We start from the raw sequence: 10,162 nt of genomic DNA, 5'->3' as shown, positions 1-10,162 counted from the left end.
GTGCGGTACATATATAACTTTTTACATTTTTTTGGGGGGGGGGGAAAGATATTGAAAAACTTCGAAGGAAATTCCTCCATGGTTTCCAGGTTTTGCTCTTACAAGCTCATTATTCGGTTCTAGCAACACGGATTACTTATCTGGATTTTTTAAATTTATTTATTTTTCGAGCAATTTCTTTTTATTCATTTAATTTATTTATTTTTAGCGCATGTATAGGCATGCTAAAAAAATCATATATTATATAACCAATGCTTTCCAATATAAGCGGTCACATCCGATTTTTACATGCGTGAAAAAATTGTACCTGTAAAAAAAAAAAAAAAAAAATAGGACAGCGTTTTCAAATGTGACTGTTGGACAGAAAAAATGTGAAACCCTGGATGCTGTCACATCCAGGGATTTCACCTTGTTGTCAGTTGGGTCGGCGGTAGCAGCATCGGCCCCATTAAAAACATAAGGAGTACATTGTGCTCCCCTGACATGGCTGTGACAGCTATGGCAGGAGATTCCTTCATGAAAGAATCCCCTCCCACAGCTGTGGCAGAGGTCTGCGATGCTATTACATTGTTTTCAATGGGGCCGCCGCTGCTGCCACCCAATTGAAAGCAATGGGTGAAGTCAACCTCTGCAGCGATGATGTGGGGGGTGGAGAGAATAAATATTAGCCCTACCCCGAAAATCATCCCTAGCTGTTAAAAAATAAAAAAATTAACTCCCCTAGAAGCACTGTCCAGCTCTTCTCCCTGTCCCCAGCAGTCTTCATCTGTATTCTGGTGGCCGGAGATTGAAAAATCCCCGCCTCCAGAAAGCACTGCCTCTGATTGGCTGAGCGCTGTGACCCATCAGAGGCAATGCTCAGCTGTAATTCAATGAATCACCCTTAAAGAAAATAACAAGTGAACCTACATTGATGCATTCCAAGGTCAGTAGCATTGTTATTTTTCTGGCAACTGAGCTGTGTGAGGTCTTGTTTTTTGGGGGAAGAGTTGTATTTTTTTAGGTTTCTTTTATTGGTACCATCTTGAGGGAGATGTGACTGTTGGATGGCTTTTTTTATTATGTTATCTGGGAGGCGAACAAAAGAAAAATGGCAATTCTGGCATTAGTTTTTAGAATATATTTTTACGGCATTTATCATGAACGCTAAACAAAATATTTTCGTTGTCTGGGTTCTTATGAACATGGCAATACCTATTTGCTGATTTTTTTTTTTTTTTTTTGCCACTGGAAAAGGGTTTTTGTGGGGAAAATGCATATTTTCTTTAAACAGTATTTTTTATTTTCTATTTTTTTTCCCAATCTTAAATCAAATTTTTTTGAACTTTTTTTGACGTTATTCTTCAGTCCTTCAGGGAGATTTGAAGCTGCAGTAGTGCGTTCGCTAGGATATTACACTGCATTAATTATGTATTGTATTCTACTAAGCCTATGACAACAGCCTAATAGGCGGAGTTAGGCCTCCACACGGGTGATAGCGATTGTGGCGTGAGAAAATAGCATCTTTGTTCCCGCAATTTTTCAGTGAAATCACTGCTTTTTTGTTAGAATAATCTCGCTTCACGGCCTCTTGCGATAAAATTTTCTTAATGTGAAAATCAATAGGACTTTCCAATGTTAAAAACGCATTGCACGAAAATCGCAGGTTTATGTGATGCGATAAGCAAGGCGGCTCCATAGAGAAACATGGGCTACTAAAAAAATTGCAAATCGCGGCATGATAGAGCGTGCCACAATTTTTTTTCTCGGACGATAGCATCAGAGAAAACATTGCTAATGTGAAGGAACCCATTGGAAAGCATGGGTTTTACATACATGCGGTTTCTCGTGCTATCGCATTGCGGCAAAATCCCAAAATGTTGCCCGTGTGAAAGCAGCTACCATGAGAACCTATTGCTACCTTACAATCACTCTGCGGGATGCCATTGGATGGCAGAAGGAACCCCCTTCTCCCTGTCATCTGCTTAAAGGGGTTTTCCACTTAAATACTATTGATGACCTATACTCAGGATAGGTCATCAAGAGTTGATCATCTGGGGTCTGCCTGCAGTTACAACCGCCGGCCACTACATGAGACGTCCCCGCAGGTCTGCTCCAAATAGATAGAGGTCGGAGCGGAAGACTCCATGCTGCCCTCCCATGTAGTGGCTGGAACTTGTCACTGCAGGCACGGCTCCCATTGTTTTCAATGAGAGCCGTGCCTGCAGTTACAAGCGCAGGCCACTACATGGAGGTCGGCGCGGAGGCTTCTCCTCCGACCTCTGTACTATTGCAGCGCTGATCAGTCGTGGTCCCGAGCGCCGGACCCTAGCCGATCAACTATTGATGAACTATTGAAATTGATGGGGCAGGGAAGAATCCGTTTTATTGCCATTTTAATTTTGTTTCTCTGCTCTAAAAACGGTACTTAGGATAGCTCAATAATAGTTGATTAGCTGGGATCCCCTCTTGTGACCCAAGCTGATCGAATGCTCTCGATCAGCGCTGCAATCCTCAGGTGTCAGAGCAGAAAAAGATGGCTCTGATCCCTTTGTAGTGGCCGGTGCTCATCATTGTAGGCACAGCTGTCATTGATGTTAATGAGAGCTGCGCCTGCAACTTCAGGCATCAGCCACTACCCAGAGCTTGGAGCCACCTGCGTCTGCTCCGACCCGTGTATTGCAGCGCTGACTGCATTCCATCAGCTGATCCCCCGGTGTCCTAAGCGATGGACAGCAGTTGATCAACTATTTTTGAACTATCCTGAGAATAGGTCATCACTAGGATTTGCATGAAAAACCCCTTTAACCGTCGTGCTTGTCCGGTATAACCCAAAAAGTTTTGGCTGGTTACTTGTCTATGATAATTATCACCTTTTGTAGGCGGGTGAGACGGCCGAGCGCCACAGGAGTAATAGTCACTATAATGCAGAAGGGCTAGGGCTGCGTGATACTCACGGAAAGGGCATAAGCCACCAGGAGGATGAGGATCGTCACCAGGAAGCCACTGATTTCATTCCACGCCTTCTGTAGTGTCACAGTTATTAGGTGCAGATTTGGATTCAAGTTGAGGAGGCGCCAGAGCTTGATGGTTAATAGTGAAACCAGGAAGGCAATTCCATAACTGTAGGCGCTGTCCATTGCGGCGGTCTCATAGAAGCTGACAAAGCTACAGGCAAAGAAGAATGATTATTGACCCACCGACACGATTCATGGAAGGTCATCAAGTAAGAATGGTAATGCCGCACCTGCTTAATGAACGGATTGGAGGGTCATGGGTAAGAGTTGTACTTGGCAGGGTGTAGACTTTTTTTCCCCAAAATCCTCAGCCACCACTAATGTATGTAAATAATCAACTTGAAGAATTGGTGGGGGTTTGGGGAATGCCCGCTACAAATCAGCTCCTGTGTGGACCCAGCCTTAGGGCTCGTTCACACGAGTGTAGGCATTTTTACATTTTCTTGCCAGCCCCGAAAAATCACATGAAAGGACTTTTTTTGGCAGTGTAGTTAGCGTTTTCCCGCCCATTCACACAACCCTGAGCGCGGTTTTTAATGAAAAAATATGTTACACCCCGGAAAAGCCTTGCTCAGCTGAAATCTTCTGAATGACTTCTAATGCCTACTTAGAGGCACCTGTAAGCTTTTCGCAGCATTGGCCACTGCAAAAATGCCTCCATCTCCTTTTTTTCCCCTACTCACATAGAAGTCTAAGGGACCCACCGGAGTATATTGGCCGTAAGATAGTTCCAGAACTATCTTTTTGTCCAACGTATATGCGTTGGCGTGTATTTCAGTCATGTATGTTCCCTTTTTCAGCGGGTCAACGGTTTTTATGTGCCGTATATTTGCTCATGTGAACGGATGCATTGGAAACCAATGGCTCAGATAGTTACGTATATCGGCCGGACAGTGTGAAGCCTTAAGGTGGTGGACTGAAGGAGCTCAGGCCGCTGCACACGGGCAGATTTGCATTGCGGAATCCGGAGCGGGCGTCCACCTACGGATTCCGCAGCAAATGCCTTTCATAGCATGTGAGGGCAAAATGCGATTTCCTCTGCACGAGTGGGAATCAATTGCAATTTTCCGCTCGTGAAGGAGAAATCGCAGCATGCTCTATTTCTGTTCGGATTCCGCATGGATGGCTTCCATTGAAGTCAATGGAAGCCATCCGATCTACCGCCCTTCTGCAATGACGGAAAGGTCGCGGATTCCGCGTCATCACCTAGTGATGACGTGGGAAAAGCCGAGATTTTTTAAAAACTGCACTGTGGACCATCTGCAGTACAGCCGGCGGAAGAAAAAAGCACGTATGCGCGGATGCCGGCTGGGCACAGGGTCGGATTCCGCTGCGGGATTCTGCAGGCGGCCTAAGTCTCCATGAGGAGCCATTGAGAAAACCTAGAATCATCCTCTTGTCTCCCACAGCAGATGCTCTCTGGAGGTTATGAAGGAAGGCTCCTCTCTCTATCTCATGGGATCCTTCAATGGCGATATACTCCCTGCATTGCTGCACCTGGACCAGCGGTTTGAGATATGGGACCTTCTGTTCCATCTGGTGCTAAAAGAATAGAAGAAAACTGAAAGTTTTCCATTTGTTTTTTTAAGTCAATGGGGAAATAAACGGAAATGTTCATTTCTGTTTTCATTTTGTTTTGTTTAATCTCACCATGTGCGACATTTCAGTTACAAAGAACTTCTCTCGCTTGAGAAAGGTTCTTTGTAACTGGAATGTTGCAAATGGTGAAATAAAGAGGTCGTCCGGATTGGAAGTGCCGTCTCCTCCATTTGTACGTGACTGCCTGCATCCCTAATGCAGCTGTGAATGGGTCCATAGTGTTGTACGCAGATTGTAGTCATGGAAAGCGTATCCTCACCGTGTACGATCGGCATGGAAATGCTTTATATCCCGTTTCCGCAGATAATCACGTTTAAAGTAGAGCGCTGTATTAGAGCAGCAGATTCCGATGATGCCCAAATCCAGCAGGTTCTTCGTCTGGCAGAAATAGTAGCATTTTTGTTGCTTCAAACGGATCACCTGAAAAGATCAAAATGATTAGAAGAACTCGCTTGTATGACGCATGTAGGAAGGCCAGTATCGGGGAGAAAGCAGTGGCTTACCTCCCATAGGTGCAGACCTTGTGCCTGCTGTGTGAACTGGTGTTGAGGGGGATAGCACTGAAGTGCTTCTATTTAACACGCCCTGATTTTATTAATGCACTAGCGCTATTTTCCTGGCATTAAAAAGTTGCACATTTTGGTGCACACTCTTTTGTGTTTAAAAAATAAAATAACTTTTTTTTTATAGATTTTAATGCCGCATTCAGCACTTTATTAAAAGTGGGCGTGGCCTTCCATGGCCCAACATATTTATTATAGTTTACACCGGAAACTCACCTAAATCATGTCGCACATCTGATCCAGCTCATAGCTAGTATAGATCTGATTTATGGTTTACAGACTGCCATAAGATGTGTTAAATTTATGAAGAGGCAAGTTCATAAATTTTGCATATTGAAGTGTATTTCCATCTTGGGAATTCTATTTTAACATGTTCGAAAGTGCAAAACAATGCGTTCCCCCATAAGATGTTTATTTCCAATATGCTCTGTTCTCCAGTTATTGCAGCTATTGATTCCTCTGGTTGTTTACTGCTCGTTGCCAGGGAAACGGATCACCTCTTGTATGGAAAGAAATAGCAGAGCACAGCAGTAGCTGGTGGCCGGGAAGAACGCTAGTGTACATGCACTCCTGAGATTCCGGCCAACAGATTTAGATGAAGTGTGTAAACAAGGCTTCCTTTGCGGTTTCTTTCCATTTCTTTTGTTTGCTAAGTGCCAACAAGTGGGTATTGTGATTTATCCTATAACTCCAGATAAGCATTGGTTAACAGTATGATCTCATTTTTGAACCACAACACTAAGTTACTATGGTAACAGCATCAGTGGCCATCTTGGGATATGGTAACAATAAACACACCCCTTCTAATCATTGGGTAATAGAGTGACACACCTACAGTGGGCTGTACCTTCTGACCCCTATTTAACCCTTTGCAATCCAATTTTGGATTCAGGGTTTCCTAGGGGGCTTTCTCTTTCTGCCATTATACATTGGCGCCGTCTGCTGGCTAGAGCCAGTACTGTGGTATGTGACATGCCGGAGAGGCCCCCGACAACAGAGCAGCCAGTAATATACAGTAAGAATACCCTGCTGGGCGTCTTCCGACATCGGAAGCTGTACAGCCTTTAATCAGAATGTCTTCAGACGTCAGACAGTGGATTGGAAAGGGTTAAAGAGCTTAGGTGTGTTCACTCAGTCATCCTGTCAGTCCACCATCAGGGCTGACATGCCACCGTTTTTTTGCTTTGTTTTGTTTGGTTTTGCCTTATCTACACTGTAATCTTTATCTTTAGAATAGAGCAGGACCTTATTCTGAATCTTCAGAACCGATTAAGAGAATATTAGGCTATCCTAATCTGAAATAACTTATCTAAGTTGATTATAGAACAAACTCAAAATACGGCTTCGATTACATAAGGCTTCTAGCATAGGAAGGCACAGTTCTGGTCCAATTGAACTATTGAGTACTGCTTCTACTCTCTCCTATGCTAAGTCGTCTACTTTAAATATATGAGAGATAGAACGACACCACCCCTATTACCAGGAGGAATTCGTCTATACCAGTAACGGATTCTAGTCCACTGGTTTATCTAGACCGAGATCGACCAGATTTTCCGTTTGGCTATTTCTAGATAGCTCATACGGAACTATATATCAAGCTATGCACAGACTTACAGCGTGAGATAACATAAGTTTCTCAAACATCCGCTCTTATACAATCTTGCGGTGTTAACGAGTAGCCATCCTCCAGCACAATATACCTGGAGTGTATCTAAGCCCCTGAGGAGCCCACTAGATGGGCGAAACGCATTGGGAATTGATAGGGCGTACGAGAGCTATTCATCTGGATATATAACCAGTTAGTACGGATTACCCTTTGAGTATCAACTCCTTTGTTACTTCTCTAGAAGTTTATGTTTGTCTGTTTGGTTTTTCATAGTTTTTATTTTGGAACTTAATAAAAGTAAAATTTTAGCATTTACTAGTCTGTAGGCCTAATTAGTAAGCTTGGTTGACTATTTTCAGACCTACTCTGCCTCTGTGAAGTTCTTTCCATAGAAGAGGTGATCTGGCAACAAGCGGTAAACAACCAGAGGAATCAACCGTTGCAATATCCGGAGAATGGAGCATATTGGAAATAAACATCTTTTGGGTGACGGCATTGTACTGCGATTTCAAGTGTATTGAAATAGGATTCTTAAGATGGAAATACGCATTTAACCCAGGGCAGTTTATGAAAACAAGGGAGCAGGAAACTCTACTCTTGATAACTCAAACCCTAATGGTTTCCTACAGTTAGTACTAGAGAGATCTCGTTACATAGCAGGGTTTTTTTTCGGCTCTCATTGCGTTTAGCTGTAAAAATCCAAATTCAATGAGGTCCCTGTAATGTTAGCTGAAAAAAAAGGAGGGGGGGGGGGGTGTAAAATGGAGTTCCAACCCCTACAAAGATTTGTTAAAGTATAACTAAACTTTTTGCAAACTTCTGACATGTCATAGTGAGACGCAAGACATTTGATCAGCGGAGGTCTGGGTAGTGTGGCCACCACGAATCTCTAAAACAAACAGGCAGAAGTACTTAGCTGAGCGCTGTGCTTATTTGGCTGTCATGGCAATCGGTGTATGGACAATATAGATTTTCTATGGAACCTGCTCCGAGCAGTAACAGCCAAATGGACACAGCACTCAGATGAGCTTGTCGTGCCTATTCATTTTAGCAATCAGTGGGGGTCTCAACATCCGGACTCCCCCATTGGTCAAAACTTCTGACATGTCACTATGTTATATCAAAAGCTTTTAAAAAGTTTAGTTACCCTTTAAAAAATAATGGTGGACATTGTGTTTAGTGGGAGGTGGGGCCCTATTTGAATTTTTCTACGAGGCCCTATGATTTCTGTGTATTCGCCCGGAGGTAAGGTTTGCTTACCTGTAATTTAACTACAGAAAGCAACTAATTTATTCTGTACGGCTCCATTCTTACCTGCACTACAAGGATGTACACAAAGATCACCATGAACAGCATCTCACTGACAAACTTTACTGTTGTGCGCCCTTCAGTTGATTCGTACAGACGCATAACTTGCAATTCACTTGTTGAGGATAAACGTCCTGTAAGATTAAGTAATGAGAAGTGGAGCAAGACGTCAACATGCAGAAAATGGAAAGTAAAAGCCATGTAAGAACTTCAATTTGATAATAAAACTAAGGCCGCCTTCACACGGGAGGGTCGGACCCCGCATGTGGGATTCCCGCCATGGCGTTCGACCCGGTGCCCAGCCGGTGGCTTCTGTACAGCGCTGTGGAAGTGCCGCGGGACAGACGGCTTCCATTGCCTTCAATGGAAACCGGCCGTTCATATCCCGCACAATATCGCAGCATTTCTGCTCGTGGGCAGGAAATCTTGGATTGCCATAGCATGCTATGGGCTGGATTTGCAGCGGAATCCCGCTCCAGATTTCGAAATGCAAATCCGCCCGTGTGAAGGCGGGTAAATGTGACATAAAAAATTAATTTAAAGGCTATGAACACCTTTAGGGGCCCTTTTTTTTTTACCTAAATGCATGTGTTTTGGGCTGAGAATTATTTTTGCAATAGGATTTAATTAAAAATTTTTTTAAGTGTTTGTCTTCTGCAGCTTCTACATATCACTGTATATACACGCTGCAGTTTAAGGGCCCTTTTAACACGGGATGATTATGGTTCAGATTCTTGATGTAAACAATAATCGTCCAGTGTAAATACTGCCAACAACTGAATAACGAATGAAAATTAGTTCGCCATTCAGTTTCAACAGACCTAAAAATCAAATACCTGGCATTTACAGTAGCAGCAAACTGGATGAGATGTTCAAAATCTCATCCCTCTGTGGATTCCATCTCTACTTAATGAGGGGGTGAATTCTACACCAAAATCTGCATTAAAACCAAGTGGTGCGGATTTTGTACTGTGTATTCAACATACCCCATGGAGAAGGAAAGGGGGAATTCCCTTTCTCCATTGGAAATAGCAAATGAATGGGGGGCTACCTGCAGTTCCCTACACAACCGGTTGGCCAGGGCGCTGCTTGTCTGGGTGAAAAAAACAATGATGGAGTCTCAACACTGCTGCGGCCCCTTTATTCTTAGGATCGGTGTCATCTCATAGATTGAATCCCATGATCCTAGTAATAAGCTATCACATTATAAGGTCAGGAGCACACTACCGTATTTCAGCGGCCGTTTGAAGTCCGTAGTAAGGAAGTGTGACCCAACCTGACCGCGGGTCTCCTGACCTGAACTCTGAGCATCAAAGGAATGTATGATGCTCAGAGTTTGAGTCATAAGACCCGCGGTCAAGTTTGGACGCACTTCTATATTACAGATGAAAAACGGCAGCCGAAATATAGTGGTGTGCTCCTGGCCTGAGATGGGAATGCCCTTTGAAAATTAAATCCCTGGTCTGATAAGCAACACCAAAGGAGTGGCGGGGACAGTTTCTTTATTCAATAACCCCAAAACTATTTGAAGTTTATATATGAACTTTAACATACGAGTGGGCAGCCTCCGCAAGAAGTTAGTGGTCAATATATATAGTCTGATAGCCCTGCCTCTAATAGGCGCGAATGAAGTTTCCAATACACAGTTAGATACGCTGGCTTACCAATCTCATTGATTTCTAGGAGTAAGGTCACGAAACAAAAGAGATTAATATTTGCATTGTAGACATTGAACTCCACAAAAATAACTTTGGTGTAGTTGTCCAGCCAGTTGCCTTTTTCCATGTCATTAAAAACACTGCGAAAGAGAATTAAGAACACAAACTTACTAGTCAAACCCTTTCCAGATCCGTACATCCTTCAGAAGCAGCTTTCAGCATCATACCTGTCGGCACAGCTTCTATTTAGGCCCAGTTCTGCCATATAACCCCCTCCAGTGTAGTAGTTCTGATTTGTCCAGACTGGATGAGCTCCCAGTTCCTCCTCCGTGTGGTACATCCACATGTCATCTGTAGTATTGCTGGCTATTGCGCTCCAATCAGTACCATAGCTTTTCATATCCTCCAAGAGGTATACATTTTCTGTCTTTT

This window comes from Eleutherodactylus coqui, chromosome 11, assembly GCF_035609145.1.
Source record: "Eleutherodactylus coqui strain aEleCoq1 chromosome 11, aEleCoq1.hap1, whole genome shotgun sequence".
Classification (NCBI taxonomy): Eukaryota; Metazoa; Chordata; class Amphibia; order Anura; family Eleutherodactylidae; genus Eleutherodactylus; species Eleutherodactylus coqui.
Note: the sequence above shows the minus strand (reverse complement) of the source record.